Below are 23077 nucleotides of genomic sequence, written 5' to 3'. Positions count from 1 at the left end.
TAATAAAAAAAATAAAAATAAAAAAACATGAAGAAGAGGGCTCACCAACATGGGTGTCAGGTTGTTATTGTTGTAAGGTATTGTCAAGCTGAATACAACTCATAAAGTCCCTATGAACAATAGATCTGAACCCTGTCCTATCTGGTATGACCCTAATCTTCTCTGACATGTTTGAGTTTACTGTTGTAGTCACTCTTTGAATCCATCTCATTGAGGGTCTTCTTCTTCACTACCCACCACCTTTCCAAGCAGGATTTCCCTCTCCAAGGAATGAGCACTTTTAGCAATATGCTTAAAGTATATGAGATGAAACTTTTTCAGACTTGCCTCCAAAGAGCTCTTTATTTGCACTTTCTCTAAGACATATCTGTTTGTTCTTTTGGCAGCCATGGGATATTCAGTACTCTTCTCGAACACCACAGCTCAAAGACATCAATTATTCTTCTGTTATCCATATTCATTGTCCAGCTCTCAGACACATAACAAGTGATCTCAGAAAGATTATAGCTTGAATCAAATGTACCTTAGTCTTCAAACTGGTATCATTGCTCTTCTATAATTTGGAGATATCAGGGAAAAGTCTGAAAGTTACACTGTAATGAAAAGAAGCTAAAACAACAAGGAGAAGGAATACTGAGGTAAGAGATCTGAACCGAAGATTCCAAAGGGTAGCTCAAACAGACAATGAAGAATATTATAATGGAATGTATGTTATATATTGTTGTTGTTGTTGTTAAGTGCCGTCGAGTCGCAGGCGACTCATAGCGACCCTATGAAGTTGAGTCCTTGACGCTTGAGTGCCTTTCCTCCTCTCTCAAAGTTCATAGGGTTTCCGGAGGCAAGCTAGTATGGAAGTGGATGCCACTCCTCCTTCCACGCTTGTTTAATCGGGGAGCTCCACCCCACTTTCAGTCCGCATTGGGTAGCCAACCATTAACACATTTGACACATTCGTGTCACAGTGTTCATCCTCACAGCAACCACAAGTGACCATGGGACGGTAACTTGTACACCAGGACTATACGACCTAGAGGAATGTCTGAACAAAAACAATGAAAGACTGGCCTGAGGGCCTCGAACTAAAAGTCACCCACCTTTGTCTTGGTCACATCGTTTTCTCTTCACTGGGCCAGCTGATCTCTCTCTCTCTTTCTCTCTCTCTCTGTTGATGTTATTGTTGTTAAATGCCCTCGAGTCAAAATCTCTGTAGATGTTCATTGAAATGAAAAATATATATAATATATATTATTATAAAATATTATATATATAATTATTACATAATATATAAAAATATATAATATATAATATTATATATTATATATATAATTATTACATTATAAATATTATAAGGGATCTGGAAAAGCCAAAGATAAGAATATACTTGGTGTTTCTCAAACTGAAAGAACTAAAGAAAGAATATAAAACATATGTTGTAACACTGAAAGATTCTATAGGCAAAATGTTGACTGATGAAGGATGTATCAAAAGAAAATGGAAGGAATACACAGATTTACTATACCAAAAATAATTGTTTGATGCTCAACTATTATTTCAAGATGTAGTAGATGATCAAGAACTAATAGTTTTCTGAAGGAAACAAATCCAAGTTGCATTGAAGGTATTGGCAAAATATAAGGTTCTACGGTTGATGGAATGCCAGTTGAAGTGTTTCAGTATCAATTTCCTTAATACAAATTGAATAACAAAATGCCAACTTGGACACACTCAAAATCTTTGCCAACAAATATGGAAGACAATTACCTGGCCAAATTACTGGAAGTATCCACATTTGTTCCTATTTCCACAAAACTTATCCAATAGGCTGTGAAGATTATCTATTATTATTATCACATACAGGAGTGGCATCCACTTTCTAAACATGCCTCTGGAAACTGTATGAACTTAAATAAATGATATTAGTTAGAGAAAGGCTTCAGGCATTTTGTTCATAGAGTTGCTATGAGTCATGTTTTGACTCAACAGCAATCAACAACTGTCACATGCAAGTTCAATTTTGTTGATAATTTTTCAAAAGCAGCTGGAACAATACATTTAGAGGTAACTGTCAGGAAATTGAACTGGATTCAGAGGAAGTCAATGACATCATTGCTGATGCCAAATTGATATGTCAGAAAGATGTTTACTTGTGTTTTATTGATTATGCAAAGGTACTTCATGGGGGAGGATCATGACATATTATGGTTTTCAGTAAGGACTAATAGGAATCTAGGAATTCTTAGAAATGTGAAAAAATTGTACCTTGACAAAAAATGTAACAAACAAAATAAATACACACAAAAAAACCCAAAACAAAAATCAAACAAACAATTGTCCAAACAGTACAGGAGAACACTGCATGATTTAAAATAAGGAAAGATGTGCATCAGGTTTTATTATACTTAATAAATTTATGCTAAGCAAATTGTTTGAAAAGTTAGATTTATATGAAGGAGAATGTGATGTCATAATTGGAAGGAGATTTATCAACAACCTATAATTCACTCAGATGGTGCAACTTTGTTTGCAGAAAGGCTTGAATGACTTATTGTAGATCAAAGACTACAGCCTTCAATGTGGTTACATATCAAATTCAAGAAAACAAAAATTCTCATCACTGGACCAGTAGACCACATCATGATAGATGAAGAAAAGACTGAAAATGGCAACAATATACTATTACGAGGCTCATGATCACACCTATGATAGCAGCAGTCAAGAAATCAAGACTTGGAGCCTTGGAGGCATCTTCTGTCAAGAACCTCTCCAAAGTACTTAAGAATAAACAAGAAAGTCAGTTTAAAGACTAAGGTGTGCCTGATCCAAGCCATCATATTTTCTATTGCTTCCTATGCACTTGAAAATTGAACAATGAATAAAGATGATCAAAAAGAATTAATGACATTGAATTTTGGAGCTGCAAAAGAGTATTGAGCATCTCTTGGGGTACTAGAAGAACAAATAAATCTTAAAAAAGTACAACCAGAGTGTTTTATAGAAGAAAAAATGGTGAAACTTAGTCTCACCTACTCTAGGTATATTTTTAGGAGGAACTAACCTTGAAAAGAGACATCATGCTAGGAAAGACAAAAGGTCAATGGAAGAGAAGAAAACCTTCGATGAGATGGATTGGCACAGTGATTATCACAATGGTTATAGTTACCTTGGGGGAAAAAAAATCTAAGAACAAAGGGATTCTAACAACTTTTTCTTGAATTAGCATCTGATATTAGTAGAACACGTATTTCCGTCAAGTTGGAACAGACTTAGCTCATGCCCCAATGAGCAAACTGCCTGTAAAGATTGCTGATCTTTCTTCCATGGAACAGGTGATGGACTCAAAATGCATTCCTTTTGCTTTGCTAGTACAACTCTTTATCCTTGAGGTCATCAGAGCTCTCTTTATTAGTTTAATACCACATTTTAAAAAATTTTCATTGTTACTGTCATTTATTGTTAATATCTTTATAAATCTGGAAGTGTTTTGAACATCAGATCATAAAATTGAACATCTGCAAACAAGTGAACAGCTGAGAATGATGATATCAGCAGATTTTACATTGCAATATATGACTAATAATATATTTTTCAACATTGAAGTTTTTTTATTGTAACTCTTGAAAATTAAAACAAAAACACAGAACACAAAACATTATAAATTACTTAGTTAAAACTTAACTGCAGGTTATAAAATAAAGGAAATTTTCCAGGGAGAAAGGAAAAATGAAACAGAGACTAAAACTAGGAAAGAAAGAAGTATAAGAAAGTAAAAGGAAAGATCCAGTAGAGTCAACACTGGTGTAGGTTTTTTGCCTCTCTTCCTCCAGACACGTAATACCAAAATGGGAGAAAATAAGAAATTACCATTTAAAATTATTTTTCAGACACTTGATTAAAAAGTCTACAGAGTGCTCAGCACAATGGATGAAAATAAGTTCAAACCAAGAGGTGTGATGAGATTTCAGAATACTGGAGAAAAAGCAATTCTAAGAGTTCATTTTGTTATATGTCACTGACACAACTAAGCAGGTTTACAAAGTCTATAAATGACATGGGAGGAAATTGCCCATCTTTCTCCCTCAGAGAAGTGAGTGGATTTGAACTACCTTATTGTTGGTAGCACAACTCCTTACCAGTGGGTCACTAGAACTCCTCAAAAGCCCTTAAAGAGGGGTGGATAGAAGATATTGACAAATGGTCAAATATGATAATGAAATGTGACTTTTCTAGATTAAACTGGGCAATACCTTTAGAATTTAGAAGGAAAATTACTTTTCTGCTATCAGTCTATATTGAACTAGGCTGTGCCTTCATTGCAAGAGCAAAAAATACAGACATTTTTTTAACTTGCCAGATCTTAGCTGACGGAAACCCTTTCACAGGGAGCCACTAGCAGATGTTCTCCATGAGTGGAGGTACTAATCTAGAACAAGGAAGACCTACAGTTCAGAAAACAGTAGCATCAAGCCAGAAGAGAAGAAAAGATAAATTCAGTATGATAAAGGGAGATTCTAGGATGGCATTCGTGTCCTAGGGGGTTAAGGAGAATAAGCCTAGATTAGGACATTATGACTCAAAAGATAGGCAAGTTGAAAGCTGGTATCACCATGTCCTTTGTTCTCAGATATATTTTTAACCCAATAGAATTGATGAAGAAATTTCTCTTCCAAACAAAGAAGTATATCATAAAAGAAGATGTCATGAGAAATAGAGATACTGTAAAAGGAGAAAGGAAAATTCCAAGGATGATGGACAAAGGAAATTTATAGGATTACAGTTATCAAATAACCTGTTTGTATTGTGGTTGTTATGTGCCATCAAGTGACTTTTGACTCATAGTGACCCTATGTACAAGACCCCTAAAACCTCCTCTGTCCTGTGCCAGCCTCATTGTCTCTGACACCTACTCTCACTACCCCAATCACTGAATAGATCCTTCTCATCGAGGGTCTTCTCCTGTGCTGTCCCTCCACTCTCCTAAAAGTGATGTCCCTCTCTAAGAACTGGTTCTTCCTTGCCACATGCCCAAAGTATGTCAGACAAAGCTTCAGAATCCTTGACTCCAAGGAACAGGCCAGCTTCACCCTTTCCAGGACAAACCTGTTTGTTCTCTTAGCAGTCCATGGTATATCCAATACTCTTTTCCAGCACCACAGCTCAAAGGCATCAATTCTTATCATCCCAAGTCACTGTCCAGCTCTCTGATTCATAGCATACAATTGCGAAGATTAAGCCCTGATCAGTCTCCAGCCTGATGTCATTACTCTTCAGTACTCTGGAGAGGTCCCTGAGAGCTGACTTTTCCAATGCAATTCATCTCTTGATTTCCTGACTGCTACTACCAAGAGTTTAGAAGGGGTTGTGGTACTAGGGATATTGTAGCTGATGTTAGATGGATCTTAGCTGAAAGCAGGGAATACCAGAAGAATGTCTATCTGTGTTTCATTGATTATGCAAAGGCGTTTGACTGTGTGGATCATAACAAACTGTGGCTGACTCTGAGAAGACTGGGAATCCCATTTAATCGTGCTAATGCGAAACCTATACTTGGACCAAGAGGCAGTCGTCAGAACAGAGCAGGGTAACACTGCATGGTTCAAAATTGGGAAAGGTGTACGCCAGGGATGTATCCTGTCTCCATACCTTTTCAACCTGTATGCAGAGCAGATTATCCGGGAGGCTGGGCTCTATGAGGAGAATTGTGGCATCAGGATTGGTGGAAGATCTATTAACAATCTGCGTTATGCAGATGACACAATCCTGCTTGCTGAAACTGAGGAGGACCTCATGCACTTGCTGCAGAGGGTCAAGGACTACAGCCTTCGGCATGGACTGAGGCTCAATGTTAAGAAGACAAAGATTCTCACCACTGGACCAATTGGCAGCATCAGGATGGATGGCGAAGAGATTGAGATTGTTCACAGCTTCAGTTTGCTCGGCTCCACAGCCAACACTCTTGGCACCAGCAGTCAGGAAATCAAAAAGCGTATCGCGATGGGAAAGTCTGCTGTTAGGGACCTCTCTAAAGTACTCAAGAGCAACGGTGTCTCTCTGGAGACTAACGTGTGCCTGATACAGGCCATGGTCTTTGCAATCGCTTGTTATGCATCAGAGAGTTGGACAATGACTAGGGAGGATAGAAGGAGAATTGATGCCTTTGAGCTGTGGTGCTGGAGAAGAGTATTGAATGTACCATGGCCTGCCAAGTAAACAAACAGATTCATCCTGGAGAGGGTTAAACCAAGCAACTCCTTGGAGGCAAGGATTCTGGGGCTTCGTCTGACATACTTTGGGCATGTTGCAAGGAGGGACATGTCCTTGGAGAGGGACATCATGCTTGGGAGGGTAGAGGGATGGCTCAAGAGGGGAAGACCCTCTATGAGATGGATTGATTCAGTGACTGGGGTAATCGGAATGGTGGTGTCAGACGCAGTGTGATTGGCACAGGATAGAGCAGGGTTTAGGGCTGTTGTACATAAGGTCGCTATGAGTCGCAAAAGACTCGACGGCACATAACAACAGCAATAGTACCAAGAGTGTTGACTGTGGAGGCAAAAACCTTAAACTGTTTACTATCTCAATCTCTTCACCATCCATATTGATGCTGCCAATAGGCCCAGTGGTGAGAATCTTTGTTTTCTTGATGTTGAGCTTCAATCCATATTGAAGACTGCCTTCATCTTCTGTGGCAAACGCTTCATGTTCTCCTCAGTTTCAGCAAGCAGGGTTGTGTCATCTGCATAATACAGATTGTTAATGAATCTTTCTCCAATCTTGATGCCACACTTCTCTTCATAGAGCCCAGCCTCCCAGATAGCTATATCATTTAAATTTATTTTCTGTAAAAGTATTATTGGAGGTTTCAGTTGCTACAATCACTTGATTCAGAAATTTTAACCAAACAGATTGCTGTTTCTCCTGGTACTTCTGTTGTGCCTACACAGAAAGTGCAACAAAGGGAGCTTTCTGGAGTTGGACTCCAACTACCCAGACCCCCCAGTGTTTTGGCTAAGAATATTTTTCACTTAACAAAGAATTATGGCCAATATTGGATTGCAATAAGTTAACTTCTTATTTATTTCAATTCCTGAGGTTGGATTGGTACTAAAATATATTTATGGATTTCTCTCTTATTCACTTTCTTCCAGGAACATTATCTGGTATTCTAAACTTGTGAAAGTCTGTAAAATGAACCTCTAAATCTTGGCAGAGAACAGCAGTGATTAACGTTCCCATGACTAAGACCAACCTGTGAGATGTCTCAGTACTCTTCTTCCTGATCCACTCTTTCAACTCCTCATTTTACATGTTACAGAACCTTCATACAAAACAGGCTAAATTATTCATCCAATTTCCACAATTTATTAATAGTACATAAAAAATAAGAACACAGTTTCCCTCACTTCCAGCTTAAAAGTTATATTTCACTGCAGTACCTACCTATACTTCACTATATTGTACACTTTGTATTCTATTGCACTGTTTGACCATATATTATACATTAGGACAGTCTACCATATGATATTGAACTATACACTATATCTAAAAACACAATACACTACAATGCACATATTATATTAAGATATACTCTACTAGGGACCATGATGGTGCAGTGGTTAAGCACACATATGCTTTCCATGAATTCAGCTATTTGAACTCACAAGTTACTCTGTGGAAGAACAGATCCACTTCTGTAAAAAAAAGAAAAATTGCAATGAGATAGTCGTGTGACGCTGCTCTACTTTGTTTTACAGGCAGATATGAGTTGAGATTAACCTGCCAGAACACAACTACTGTTCGTGAAACTACTTGGGCAGGTTGTCACAAAGGGTCAGTCCTTAGAAAAAGACATCATGCTGGGAAAGACAGAGGATCAGCAAAATGGATTGACACAGTGTCTGCAATAATGGGTATGAGTGTGGAGGAGACAATAAGAATGGCATAGGATAGGCTAAGATTCCAATCTGCTATTTATTAGGCGAATATTAGTCGTAGTTGACTCAGTAGTCTATAACAACAATACTACATTACAATACAACAAGTCTACACATTTCTTCACATAGTTTGTTTTGTTTTGTTTTTTCATTTTCTTTTCTTGTTGTGTACCATTGAATTGGATCCGATTCGCATGGGAGGAGATTGCCTCTCCTTCTCCAAGGGAGCATTTGGTGAGTTTGAACCACACTTCTCCACGGTTTTAGCCCAGCTTCTTACCACTAGGCCACCATAGCTCCTTTATATTACTCTATATTTTAAAACAAGATACTAAAGATAAAACAGACAATAAACCCCACTGTACTACATCACATCACCAAGTGCTACACTATTTTACACTACACATAGTCTACAGGGTTTACCCTGCTAATCCAAAGGTTCCGTTAGATGCCCAAATCCACCTGGTTCTCTGTAGGAAAAAAATGAAAATCTCCCATGAGAGTTAGACTCTATAAACCTGCTGGAGGGTGACCTATGTGTTAGTGCTGACTTGACAATGAGTTGGAGTTTAATAGTATATTAAAATATTACTGTTCTATATTATCTCACTCTAAACAGCACATTATTACATAAAAAAAATTCTCTAATTTTTTAAGCTTAGTATGCTGGATTGAAGCCAGAAGATCTTTGAAACACTTATATAACTTGATACAATCAATGGAAATCTTTTCATATGTTTATGAATTGCTCAAATTTTGATGTTAGATTGTTATGCGATTTAAGATCAGCTCTAACTAATTTACATGAGCAAGCACTTTCCCAATAATTAAAATGTTCTAAGAACTAAAACTTATAAAAATGGTGTTTTCAACCTTAATCACTAAACAACTCAGCTAACCACTCAATCACCCTCAATTGCATGTCTAGATATTATATTAACGTTGCAGTCCATGAACGTCTTTTCTTCATAAATTCAGTCAAGTCCCAGTTTTTGAATGATATTTTCCTTCCTTCTCTCCTGTATCTCCTGCAGTGGACTTTGACATTCAGTCACCTTTCTCACAGCAGATTGGCAAACGCTTTCTTAAAGCAGTCCATACTTGGGGAGCTCTGGTGGCCTAGTGGCAGGAAACTGTACTGCAATCCCAGAGGAGCGCGGTTCAAATCCACCAGATGCTCTGCTGAAGGAGGAGGAACAATCAATCGCCTCCTGTACCAGTCAGATCCAATTTGACGGTACACACATAAAAAAATTAAAAATAAAAATAAAAAAAATTTTAAAAAAGATGAGTTTAAAACCAAAAAAAAGCAGTCCATACTTAAATGTACTAATCCAGGGTCCCTGACGCAGGACTGATACTTGAGCTCCTCCATTGTTATCTGCGCACCTGCATGGTACACATTTTGAGGTCAGAATTTAATGGATAGGTTCTTAACATGTGTACTTCCTTCCAAATGATTACTTTAACATCTTTTAAATAAGCTTAAAGTTTCCCCAGATAGCTTGCTGGACTAAGAATATACAACTTTGCTATCATATTGTCCTCAAGGATTTGAGCCATCCATTAGGAAGCTGGAATAGAAATATCATTTCCCACTCCAAAAGTAACCAGCAGCAGCCTACTATTAGAGATGAGTCATGTTTCTGACAGGGAGTTTACATTTGGCTAAAACTTTGACCTTTAAAGCCAGACTACTTAACAGCCTGTGTCCTGAATACCAGCTTCCTCACATAATGGAGATAATCATGAAACCTACCTATCCTAGGGAATTGTTGGGATAATTAAATGGAATTTTGCAAAGCAAAGGGAGCTCTGGTGGTTTAGTGGATAAGGAATTGTGCTATCAACCCAAAGGCACATAGTTTGAATACACCAGGGGCTCTGCAGGACAAAGATGGACAGTCTTCTCTTGTGCAATTTACTGCCTCAAAAGACCTGCTGAAGGGTTAGCTATGAGTAAATTCCTCCTTGACTGCACACATAACAACATCCATAACAAAATTTTAGCTTATATATGTAGCCAGTTGGCCTTAAGCAAGAACTAGGTCATGATGACCTCATGCTTGTCAGAGTAGAACTGTTCTTCACAGGGTTTGCAAGAGCTGATTTTTCAGAATTAGATCACTAAGCAAAGTCTTTTTTACGAGGATCTTCTTGTGAACTTGAATTTCTAATCTTTCAGTTAAAAGTTAAGTACCTTAACTATTTGTGTTGCCCTGGGATTACCTAGATGTTTGTAACATGCTGTCGAGGCAACTACAACTCATAGCAACCCTACTCCATCCTGAGCTAATTTGATTATCTGTGACACACCTACACCGATTACCCCATTTCCCCAGTCACTGAGTCAATCCATCTCATCCAAGGACTCCCTCTCTTGTGCTTCCAAACATGATGTCCCTCTCCAAGGACTGGCCCCGCTTTGCAAAATGCCCAAAGTATGTCAGATGAAACTTCAAAATCCTTGCCTCCAAGGAGCAACCTGGTTTCACCCTCTTCAAGATGGACCTGTTTGTTCTCTTAGCAGTCCATGGTATATTCAATACTCTTCTCCAGCACCACAACTCAAAGACATCAATTCTTCTTCTATTACCCTTAGTCATTGTCCAGACAGAATCAGGCACACCTTAGTCTCTAGTCTTACATCACTGCTCTTCAGTAGTCTTTTGATATTTTTAGATAATTGTTATTTAATTTAATCTTACAGATAAACTTTTCCCCACTCCAACTTCCCAAACAAAAATTTAAACACACACACACACCCCCCAAACTTGTGACATTATCTAAAAATGAGGCTCAAAGAAGTTGAGCAACTTGTCCACAACACAGTTATAAGGAACTGAGATAAGCCACAAAGCCATGTGATTACCCTTTGCATAGACTTTGTCCTTGAAAATCAAACTCCAAGCCAGTCTGAATTTCTGAACAATACTCTGCCCACCTGTTGGGTGACTCCACCTTGGATCCTCTCTGGTGCCAGGCGTCTGCCTGAATCGTGACAAGAACATGTTGATCCCTATTGGACCCATGCCTAGCCCACCCAGCAGAAACTTCCCCACCAGCCTCTGCATCAAGAACAGCTCTGTCAGCTCCAATTCCAACCTACAGAGCAGGCCTGCTGCCAGTCTGTCCCTACCCTGGGCCTGTATAGCTGCAGGTAGGCTTCTCTGAAGAACAAAAGTGCTCTGATGGATCATTATTCTAATAATTTTTGCAGATTCAACACCATAGTCACAGGCAGAAAGGGAACAGAGAAGAAAGGGAAGGGTGAAAGGCAGACAGTTTGTGTTCACTATTACCCCATGAAATAAACAGGAAATGGCTCATGATAGGTCAACCAATTTACTGTCCTAAGAAGAGAGTTCTTCCTGAGTGACTAGAGGGTTAATCATGACCCAGGCAAGAATTTATTACCCAGTACTCAATGCGTGCATGTTGAAACATTCTCTTTATTTCATTTCCTCACAATCATTCTAGCGCCTATGTCTGTTTTAATAGCCCAGAGTGCAATTATTCCCTTTGCCTATTATTCTCTTTCACTCGGGTTTTTTTCGACCCTTAGGGTGAATTTATGCTTCTGACTGACTGATTACTCAGTGAGGCTTCGCCAAGGGATGTTCTGTTCCAAGAATGACACATCTTTGGGGATGACTCTTTACCTAACAGGATGGGTGGGAGGTCAGGGAAAGCCCCTACCCAGCAGAAAATAGTTTCTTTGTGTGCCTGAAGAAAAACACTCAGATGATGAACAGCCTGATTCGGGGGCTGTGAGTGGGTGAGCCACTCCAGCGAAGCTGTCCTCACTGCTCCCTCATAAGGAGAGTTTATGAATTTAATGAGCAGAAGAATTTTGACAAGACTTTAAGCCAAAGACAATTAGCAAAGAAGGTTGAATAACATGATTCCTTGCAGTTATGAAATCATTTCACCCTCAGTAAATTACCCACATATATATCTTTAAGAGAGTTCTGGTGGTTTAGTGGGTAAGAAGCTGTGCTGCCAACCCTAAAAGCAGGCAATTCAAATCCACAAACTGCTCCAGGAGATAAAGATGAGCAATCTCCTCCTTTATGATTTACAACCTCAAAACACTCGCTGAAAGGTCAGGGTCAGCTATGAGTCACATAACAACAAGTGCATATTTTTATATTTCATCTATATCTCTGTCACATAGAAAACTCTGGGTTTTTGTTTTTTGTTTTGTTTTTTTTCTCTATGTGTACATAAGTGCATTTCACAGTATGGAGGTACTACATGAGTGATAATAGGCACAGTTAAAAGCCAGTTGCAAATGGTGTATTCTAGACTCCGTCATTGCTCTGTTCAAGGACATTGTATATTAAATTTTTCTGAGAGAAATTCTTCAATAAGTATTTTATTTCGCTTTACTTACTCCAGAATTCTAGATATGTTTGAACATGACAGACTCTTTCTCTAATACCTATTAACATCCAAAGAAATCAACGCTCTGTGCAGTGCACTTTGGGAAATGACGATAGACTGAAATATGACAGTTAATCTTCTTTGATGCTTAAAACATCTCTGTCACTCATGTTTTACAATTATTTCAAGATAATATCAGGTGCTCTTCAGAACACTCTAAATGATGCTAGCAATGCTCTTTGAAGTGGTTTGGTTTTACATAGTACCTTCACTCAAACCGAAGCTGAAATAGATGGCTGATTAAGTCATGTATGACAAGTCAACATCAAAACATAATATCTTTGTATGGTTAGGGGGGAAAATAGCCTTTGAGGTATGCATCGCTCCACAATTAGAGTTGGAAGGGTTCTTTGTACCTTTTCATAGCTTTCTTTCACATCCTTTTTAGACTGAATTTTCCTAATTCTCCTACTAGTTGTAATTCCTTACTCTAAACATTCATTTGTCCCCAAGTCTAGTCTCTCATGAATTTTCTGATTTTAAAGATCATCTACAATCCTTAACCAAAACTCCCCTCATTTTCTTAATTTAATACCACTGGACATGCCCTTTCCAGTCTATATTTTCCCTAGGCCTCCATTGGCTTGCTCTAAACTCCAAATCCAAAACCTGTTTCCTTGAGGATCCTGACTCGGGGTGGCATTCTTTAAGTTTATGAAATTGTGAATCTGTTGGAAAGAAATTGCTTTATCCTTCCTTTACGGATTATATATATCCAAAATACTAACTTATACTTGGACCAGGAAGCAGTCCTCAGAACAGAGCAAGGAAACATTGCATAGTTCAAAATCAGGAAAGGACTGTGTCAGATTGTGGCCTCACTCCATATCTTTTCAATCTATATGCAGAACAGATTATTCAGGAAGCAGAGCTTTTTGAGGAGGAATGTGATATCAGGATTGAAATGAGACTCATCAACAGCGTATGTTATGCACATGACACAACTTTGCTTTCTAAATAAAACTGAGGAGGACCTAAAGAACTTGTTTTCAGTATAGATTGAAGCTCAACATCAAGAAGACAAAAGATCTTCACCACTGAGCAAACTGGTAGCACCATGATAGACAGAGAAGAGAGCGAGGTTGTTAACAATTACTGCTTACTCAGCTCCACAATCAACTTGGCACCAGCAGTCAGGAAATCAAAAGGCGAACTGCATTGGGAAAATATGCTGTCAGGGACCTTTCCAGAGTGCTTAAAAGCAATAATGTCAATTGAGAGACCAAGGTAAACGTAATCTAAGCCACGGTCTATGCAATTACTTGCTATGCTTTCGAGAGCTGGACAATCACTCAAAGTTTCCTGGTTTGAATCCACTAGCTGCTCCACGGGAGAAAGATGGGCAGTCTCTTGCCATGTGAGTTATAGTCTTTGAAAACCCACTATAGAATCAGCTATTTGTCAATTTCAATTTGACAGCCTATATAGACAATAGCAATCATTTTGGAGTTTATTAGCTGGCACACTCAAAGAAGACTAAAAAGTGTTCTATAATGTTGTGTGCTGTAGAGTTGGAATCGACCCATAGCTGACCTTCTGGCAGATTTTCAGAGGCAGTTAATTGCACTGAAGGAGATTGCCCATCCTTCTCCCACAGAGCAGCTGGTGTCCTCAAACCATGTGTATTTAGGATTGCAGCACAACTTCTTGCCATTAGGCCACGAAAATTCCCTGTTCTATAATAGCAGAAGTATATTAAAAGGGGGGGGAAATCTATTCTTTTCGACACTTGGAATTTTTTCTCAGGGTTCCATTCCTCACAGCTGTGAGGGGAGATGATTAGTGTATGCTCTACAAGGTTTGCAGGAGCAGCCACCAGAGGTTCTGGCCTTATTCCAATAAAATGATCCTATTTTCTCTGTTTAGCTAATACATAACTCCTTAAAATTGCCTCTTGTTTTTTTTGTAACATTTTCAGAATATGCATGTATTCCTTTTTATAATTCTAGCTGCCTTCAAGATTTTGAGATGATGTCAGTGATGACTTTATTTTCTAAACCAAACAACAGAATGCCAGATGTAACCAATGGTGTTCTAACAAAGAATAGCATAATCCATATTAGAAATCATGATGTTCATAGAGAATAGGTTAGCTATTCTAGACATTTGAGGTTGTGTCATATATGTGTCCCTTGTTCCCATCTGATGAAATTTATCAAATAATAATAATTTATTCTTACATGACTCATAAAACCATAACAAAACAACCAAACTAAGAAAGCTCTGGTGTAGTTCATAGGAAGTTATACTGCTAACTCAAAACAAATTGTAAACACATTGTAAAAATGCATTGATTATTTTATATTTCAAAGTTGCAACTGGGACGATAGAGCTAGGCATCATCTGCTATCTTTACCATTTTGCAAATTTTTCCATTTCTACAGTTTATGATTGGAAGGAGTTGCACTGCTAGCCCGAAAGGCCCATAATTCAAATTCACCAGTTGTTCCACCAAGAGAAGGATAAGCAAATCCCCTCCCATGTGATTTATATACTTTAAATACCTATTGGAGGGTCAGCTATGAGTCTGTTCCAACATGATGGCACAGCAACAGTTTACAGAAGAAATCCCTCCTTTCCCCAGCCCATTTGCAGATGCCATCAATAGCAACTTTTTCTGGAGTTTGTTAATCAGGCCAAAACCTGCACAGGTAGGTGAGAAATGAAATAACATTCATAAACAGGATGAGTACTTTAGGTCTATTCAATATAGTCCAACACTGAATAATACTATTGCTGTGATTATTATTAGGATGCTCATGTGATCCTTATGTGCTGCAGTTGCCTATATAATGCTTTCCCCCACCCCCACCCCTTGAAAAACTCATCTCTTAATTCATCTCTTGGGTTTTGAGGAATGTACACAGACTTGGCAATAAGGGAGAAAAGGACAGCCACCAGGCTAGTTACAGCAGCCTTCTACATGCGACAATTGGCAGAACAAGACATGAAAAAAACAGATTTATCATTTCACTTGCTTGAAGAGTAAAAAGAAGACCTATTTATCCAGTTTCCAGGAGATGCTAAATATGTGAAAATTTAGAGAGGCTGAGATAAATTAAAGTCTCAGTTATTTTTTAGTGCATGTTGTTGTTAGGTAGCTTGGAGTCAGAACCAACTCAGAGCTGATTCTCCGGTGGGTTTTCAGGACAGTAAATTGCACAGGAGGCAACTGTCCATATTTCTACTATGGAGTAATGCGGGGTTCAGACTGTATGCCTTTTGGGTGGCAGTGCTGCTCCTCACCAGTAAACCACCAAAGCTCTTTTTAATTCACACACCCATCCCTAAATCCATTAATACAGAAAATGTAAAACAAGAACGGTATGTTTCTGCTTTTGTTTCTTCTGGACAGGTCTTTATACTTAGGGTAATATTTATCTTCCAAATCAGAGCAATTTTTAAAAGGAATATTGTTAATATTTACATTGAAACAACAGACATCCTTTGAAATAATTTATACTAGATTAGAATTTAAAAGGTATCCTGAAGAATACAGGTGATGGTTAAAAGAAAGTACAAAATATAAGAAATTATTAAAAAATAAAATAGCAACTAGATAACCAAAATTTCCACATCACTTTCAATTGTTAAATCAAACTCTCTTTCTTTGAAGTCAAGGCAAATTTAAAAAAAAGACTGGTTGCTATGAAGAATCAGCCTTGAGAGGGGCTGACCTGTGGGAAACGTGTTCACACGTCTCCACACCTCACATGTCTCCAGCTATAGTGGTTCTCTTAAATGATGTAGAGGGAGACCTTGACTTTATTCTTCCTTCCTACTCATTGGCAATTACTCATACCGTGTTTAAAACTGAAATGTTCATTTTAAATACTACAAAAATGTGGCACAGAGCACAGGCAAGGCATCTGTTCCAGCAAAATGTTATGTTTTGATCATTTTCAAAAATGATTTTTCTGTTTTTAAAGAAAGTGTGTGGACATGAAGATGAGTCAGTCAATCTGAGGGGTACTGTATGCTGGGTTATTTTGAAAGCTGTAAAGTTTAAAAATACATGGAAAGAAAATAATTTTCCTTAAATATTATTTCAATTTTATTCTTTGACTTAGTATTTTTTTTCAGTTTTAATCTTTCCATATCATCAGATTTATTGACAGAGTGGGGGAAATGCCTTGAAGGCAGCTATGGAATCATCACCATATGGAACTGTAGAGAGAGGATTCCAAAAATGGTTTTACTTGTATCCATAGATTCAGGAAATTTTTATTTGAAGAGTGACCCATAGTATATGAGAAGGTCAGTTCTTTGGTGATATAATGAGATTTTTTTTTAAAAAAGCTATTTCTGATTACTTATATATACCCCAAGTCAATCTATTTCCTAACTAGAGGTTCTATCACTTTATTGTTGTTCTCTGTTACCCCACTGTTCTGAATTATAATGGTAAAGAATTGTACTCACCACTTTTTGCAATACAAAGGTTTGGATTCACTAGCTACTCAGCAGGAGAAGTATGGGCAAGCTCTTCTGGTGCAATTTACTGTCTCTGAAAACCCACTAGAGGGTCAGCTATGAGTGGGTTCTAACTCTACGGTGCACAACAGCACTAATATACTAATAAATATTCTTTTTTTTTCTAAAATTAAACACATTGAGATTATTAACATTGATTGATAGCCTAAAAAAAATCATGAGTATTCTCCAAAACAAGAATATTTTGAAATCTTAATATGGTATAAAATAAAATAAAAATTCAATAATATGTCTCTTTCTTCTCTATTTTCATCATTCAGTCTTATTCTTTCTATAGAACCTCGAGGAAAAACTACAGTACTCTGTCTTCGTATATGCTCCTATACAGTTCCGTCTCATTTGTCAGCTTGACACCTCACTGAGGGAGGAACCCAGGAATTCTAAAAGAGAATTAATGCTGCTTTCCAAAGGAATCAAGTTACTTTCAGAGCCTATTTATTTAGAGAAGTGGAAAAGAAATGATAATTATCTACCTCCTGAGTGATTACTAAATTCTGAGTTGTCAACATTACTTGCACTTTTAATACACTAGAGTTTATAATACTGCCATATCGATTGGAAGAAATCAGAAAAGTTAACTAACCTATTTTTATTCATTCATCCTTTGTTTATTCATTTTAGCCATTTAAAACAGTACAATCAACTGGATCAACCATTCTGAGATACAAATTGGCTGGTAAGGAAAGCCAAAACACCAGATTGGCTGCTTTTTAAATTGATGTTTTTCACAATATGAAAATATTGGGTGAAAAATGGAAAAACTGAGTCAAAGATCCAGATGTTTGAGCCTCACGTTGCCAAATAGCCACACATTTTGTAGCACTCAAATTTGCAATTGAATTTTTCAGCTTTAGCCAGAAAGCCTGTCATCATATAGATAAAGCCTCAGAGCTGTAAGCACAAAACTGAAAGGGTCCCAAGAAAAGCATCTCTTTTACTCAAGATAACATTTGCTGGTGCATCTGCTGTTTTCTCCTCACTAGGCAGCTTCTAGGACTGGATCCATTGTTCAAAATCCTATAGTATTCTCTTCTCTACATAGGCCTAAGTCAAGATTCAGGGTTTAATGACAGTATTCTCAATTTCCAGGAGACAGGTATAATTCTTGACCAATTTAACCTCAGGCACAGCTAAAGCCCTTTCTCTGTCAGTTAAATTTATGAGTTATTGTGATGCTGAATAGATTTCAGTAGAACTTCCAGAACTAAGACTGACCAGGTAGAAATGCCTACTGGTCTACTTCTGGAAATCAGCCAATGAAAACCTTCTGGACCACTATGTTCACTTCAGGAGCTAATCAGAATGGCACAGTGCTGAACAACCTTCCGTTCAGTTGTACATGGACACCATGAACTTGGAGCCAACTTAGCAGATAATTACAACAGAGCCTGTTTAGAAAAGAGAATACCAGTGTCAACAGAGCAAACACCATCACTTGAACTGTCCTACTTACTAATTTAGATACAAATACAAGATCAGTTGTTGCAACTTTGATAGGGCTTTGACCTGTGCCTGTGCTGGTTTATTAAACACTGTCTGAAGCTTCTCTTGGGGATCAGAATGGTGCACACTGATTTATCCTACACATCCTTCATCCAGGCAGCTAACAACACGTATAGAGTTCAAGTGAGTTTAGCAAAAATAAATACTACCTTTAAGTGTGTGTGGGAGAGGGAGGTGGCGGAAAAGGGTACAAGTTTTTTTGTAAGTGCCATTTTACCTATTTTTGTTGCCTGACGTTTGTTTGCATTACCTTTTCTGCACCCAGGCACACATTAATTCAAAACCACAACCACAGTATGTATTATCTGCAACTTTTCTTATCCCCTCCTTGGATTCACTCCTCTTGAAATATCACATTTTAATTATGTGCATAGCAATGACTTCATTGCTTCTTAACTCAGCAGCAGCCAACTCATTTTCCCCCGATTGTATGATGACCTGTCCTTGTGGGAGAAATCCATCTGTTTATATTCTTTGAGCTGTATCTACACAAGGAACAGGTTTTGTATGTTTTGAAACCATCTTTCCTCTTTTCACTACTGATTGCTTGCCTGGAAAGGAGAGATCAAGGAACCAAGAGCAAATCCCTGCATTTAATAAGCATTTACAGATAAGCCCATAAATAATGAATATACTTGGCATTAAAGGAAGGTCTACACATTATCAAAGGACACTTATAGTGCATATAAATATTTTATGTCAGTGTCAAATGTATGTATGAATCAGTGAGCACAGGCCTTGCTATGAAGCACAACAAATTGTGGCAACGTTTTTCCACTGAAATCAGTGAGCGCAACGAGACACACAGTTACAACTATTGTGAGAAACACAGGTACAATTATCTACAAGGGCACCAGGAAGTAAAATATTTGACCTCAAGTAATCTGTGAGTTAATGAATGTTCTATTTGTACAACTTGGCTATCTGATGCTAATAACAGGAAAAGTGACTCTATCTGCCTGGCATGAATTCTTGCCTTAACAGTAAACATTTAGTGAAGTGCACTTACTAGACCACCTACCAAAGAAATGTAGTCCTTTGAGTTTACTCTTCTGTTCCTGCAGCTAGCTTAATTTTTCCCCCTAAATTTTATTTTGTTGTCCTTGAGAATTTGAACATATGACAATTAAATAGTTTCTACTTGTCATAAATCTTCCTGTGGGAAGGATTTATTTCAGGAGGAGTGTAGTGTTCATCTGTAAAACTTTTTTTTCATCTATAAAGCATATACTGTTGTCATTAGGTGCTGTCAAGTCAACTACAACCCTATGAATGACAGATCAAAAGCTTGTCCTGTCAGGCACCATCGTCACAAACTCTGTCATGCTCCAGACCGAAGCTGCAATCACTGCATCAATTCATATTTTTCTGATTTTCATAATTTCATATTTTTCATCATGATCTTTTTTTTCAAAGACAGACACCTCCTTACAACATGCCCAAACTGTGTAAGACAAAGTTTCATCACTCTTGCCCCTAATAATCAGACTGACTACATGTCCTCCAAGACAGATATTTTTATTATTTTGGCAGTCAGTGATAAATCCAATATTCTTTGACAACGCCATAATTCTAAGTGATCAATAATGAATAAAGAAAACTACATATTTATCTACATAGTGTCTGGTTATTGTTTGTTGGATGCCTCCAAGTTGAGTACAACTCCTAGCAACTCTATGGACAGCACATCTGAACCCTGTTTATCCTGTGTTATCCTCATAATCTCGGACATACTTGGACCATTGCTGCAGTCATTGTGTCAATCCACCTGATTGAAAATCTTCCTCTTTTTCCCTCCCCCTTTGCAAGTATGAGTCCCTCTCCGGGGAATAGCCTTCCCTAACAACATGCCCAAAGTGTTTGAGATGAAGCTTTTCCAACTTTGTCTCTAAGGAACATTTTGGCTTCACCTTCTCCAAGACATGCTTGTTTGTTCTTTTGGCAGTCAATGGGGTATTCAGTACTCTTCTCCAGCACCACAACTCAAAGCATCATTTTTACAATTATCTTTACTCATTGTCCATTTCTCAGATGCATAACAATTGATTGAAAAGAGAATGGTCTAAATCAGATACACTTTGGCTATTCTACCAGAGGGGGCTCTGATGGCCTAGTGGTAAAGAGTTGTGCTGGCAACCCAAAGTTACACAATTTGAATACACCAGCTGTTTTGAAGGGAAAACTGGCCAATCTCCTTCCATGAGATTTACAGCCTTTGGAAACCTGCTGAGGGTGAGCTATGACTTAGTTCTGATTCAACAACACAAAGCAACAACATTCTACCATCTGTAGAATGACCTTCACTAATGATGTCCATCTTTAATGTGAATAATTCTGTGCAATGAGATAATATTTTACATTTGTTAGCCAGGAAAAAAAAAACCACACCTTTATTTCTATACTGGTACAAAGCAGACAAAATCCTGGAGAATTCTATGTAATCTATTAAAGAGGGCAGTTCTTCTTACAGAAAAAATAAATCCATATGCAATAATTCAGAAAAGTAAAAGATCCAGAGGACATAAAGCGTTGTCTAATCTAATCAATGACAAATTTGAACCCATTGCCATTGGCAATGGTGATGTTAAGTGTTATTAAGTAAACTTGACTCATAACAAGACATACTGTAACACCAGAAACACCCTCTCCCCTCCTGTACCATCACTGTGCCTACTCCAATCTTGTGTCATCTTCATAATCTCTGTGGCACATAAGACGACTCTTGCAATCCCTGAATTAATACATCTAGTTAGATTTAATATGCCCAATCTCAGGACTAATGCTTAATCTCATTTAGAGTATCTGTAGATCCTTATGTCCTGCTTCACAAACAGAATATAGTGCAAATATCCAAACTCTTGAAATTAATTGAAAAAGTTTAAGTTTGGCAATTTGCAGCAGAGCTTGGAAGTACCAGTGGAAAAATAATAACCTAGATTTACTTCCTAATTCCACCATGGCATTTACAGTGTAAGACCATACTTTTTAACAAGGTCACTACATTTTACACCAACTATTTCATGTTTCTGCTCTCTTTCCTAACTCCAAAGGATATGACTTTATCTATGAGCCCCAATTTCATTATAAGGCATATAATAATTATTTTAAAATTAAAAAATCAACATAGTCAAAGTGCTAGGAGCTAAGAAGATGGAAAATACCTATGAGTTGGAATATTCAGATTTTTTTCAAGAGGAAAGAGACTTTGTGTTGCTTTTGGAGGCAAAGAAAATGTGATGAAAATAGTTGAAAAGAAATGATGAGTGACAAATGAAAATAGGAATTATAAGGAATAACTTGAAAGTAAGTAAAGCTTGGAAAATTGATTTTGTGCAACTTAAGAAGAATGTGGCATCAGGGTTGGAGGAAGACTCATCAATAACATATGTTATACAGATAACACAATTCAGCTTTCGTAAAATGTAGAAAACTTGAAACACTTACTGAAAAAGATCAAAGCCTGCAGTACTGATTGCATCTCAAAATCAAGAAAGCAAAAATCTTCTCTACTGGACCAATTGACAATAATATAACTGGAGAAAAGGTTAAAATTGTCAAAGATTTCATATTACTTGACTCCACAAATCAACATCCAGAAGTAGCAGTCAAAATAACAAAAGGTGTGTTGGATTGGGCAAACTTTCTGTTAAGGATAAATTTAAAATGTTGAAGAACAAGGATGTTGGTTTAAAGACTAAGGTGCACCCGACTCAAACCATAGTCTTTTCTATTGCTTCATATACATGTGAAAGTTGGGCTATGAATAAAGAAGACTGAAGAAGAATTGATGCCTTTGAATCATGGCTTGGAAAAGTATTGAACATCCCATGGACTACCAAAATAATAAACTTTTCTAGGTAAAAGTGCAGCCCAGGTACTCCTTAGAAGTCATTGTCATTGTGTATTGTTGAGTCAGAACTGACCCATAGCTGACCCTCCTGTGGGTTTTCTGAGGCACTTAATCACATGGGAGGAGATTGTCCATCCTTCTCCTGCAGAGCAGCTGGTGGAATTGAACTGCATATCTTCAGGATTCCAGTGCAGCTTCTTGCCACTAGGCCACCAGTACTTTCAGAGAATATAAGGATGGTGCAGGATAGGGCAAAATTTCAGTCTATAAGGTCACTTTACATTGGAGTCAACTTGATGAAAACTACAAGAATAAGAAATCGAGAAATTTTGGTGGCATAAAGGATAACACATCAGGTTATAAACCAAAAGGTATAGTGACTCAAATTCACCAGTTTTTCCATCCAGAAACATAGGCACCCTCCTCCTTTATAGCCTCAGAATCTAATGAACAGGTTTTATGAATTAGAATTGATTCAATGGCAGTGAGTTTCATATCAGTCCCTGAGTAATGGTTAATATGCGTAATTGTTACCAAAAATGTTAAAGGCTAAGTTCTACTCATAGGCCTCTCAAAAGAAATGCCTGGTAAACTAAAAACAAAACAAGTAAAAAACAGCCATTGAAACTCCTATTCAGTAAAATTAAATTCTGACACATAGGGTCTCTACAAATTGTAAATAAATGAACAGTAATTTCAGAATCATCTCAGGAACAGGTTTGAGGCCTTGAACACTAATGAGCGAAGACCAGATGAGTTGTGGGAGGGATGTCAAAGATATCATCCAGGAAGAGTGTAAACGGTCATTACAAAGACAGAAGAGGAAGAAAAGACCAAAATGGATGTCAGAAGA

At 37.7% G+C, this 23077-nt stretch overlaps 1 pseudogene; it reads right to left on the bottom strand.

Annotated features, from left to right (window-relative positions):
* The window catches only part of LOC102863773, a 31777-nt pseudogene that overhangs the window by 5856 nt on the left and 2844 nt on the right, over nucleotides 1–23077 (bottom strand).

The sequence above is a fragment of the Elephantulus edwardii genome, unplaced genomic scaffold, assembly GCF_000299155.1.
Source record: "Elephantulus edwardii isolate Elephantulus edwardi_28Jun2011 unplaced genomic scaffold, EleEdw1.0 scaffold00059, whole genome shotgun sequence".
NCBI lineage: Eukaryota > Metazoa > Chordata > Mammalia > Macroscelidea > Macroscelididae > Elephantulus > Elephantulus edwardii.
This window is presented reverse-complemented; position numbering and strand designations above follow the sequence as displayed.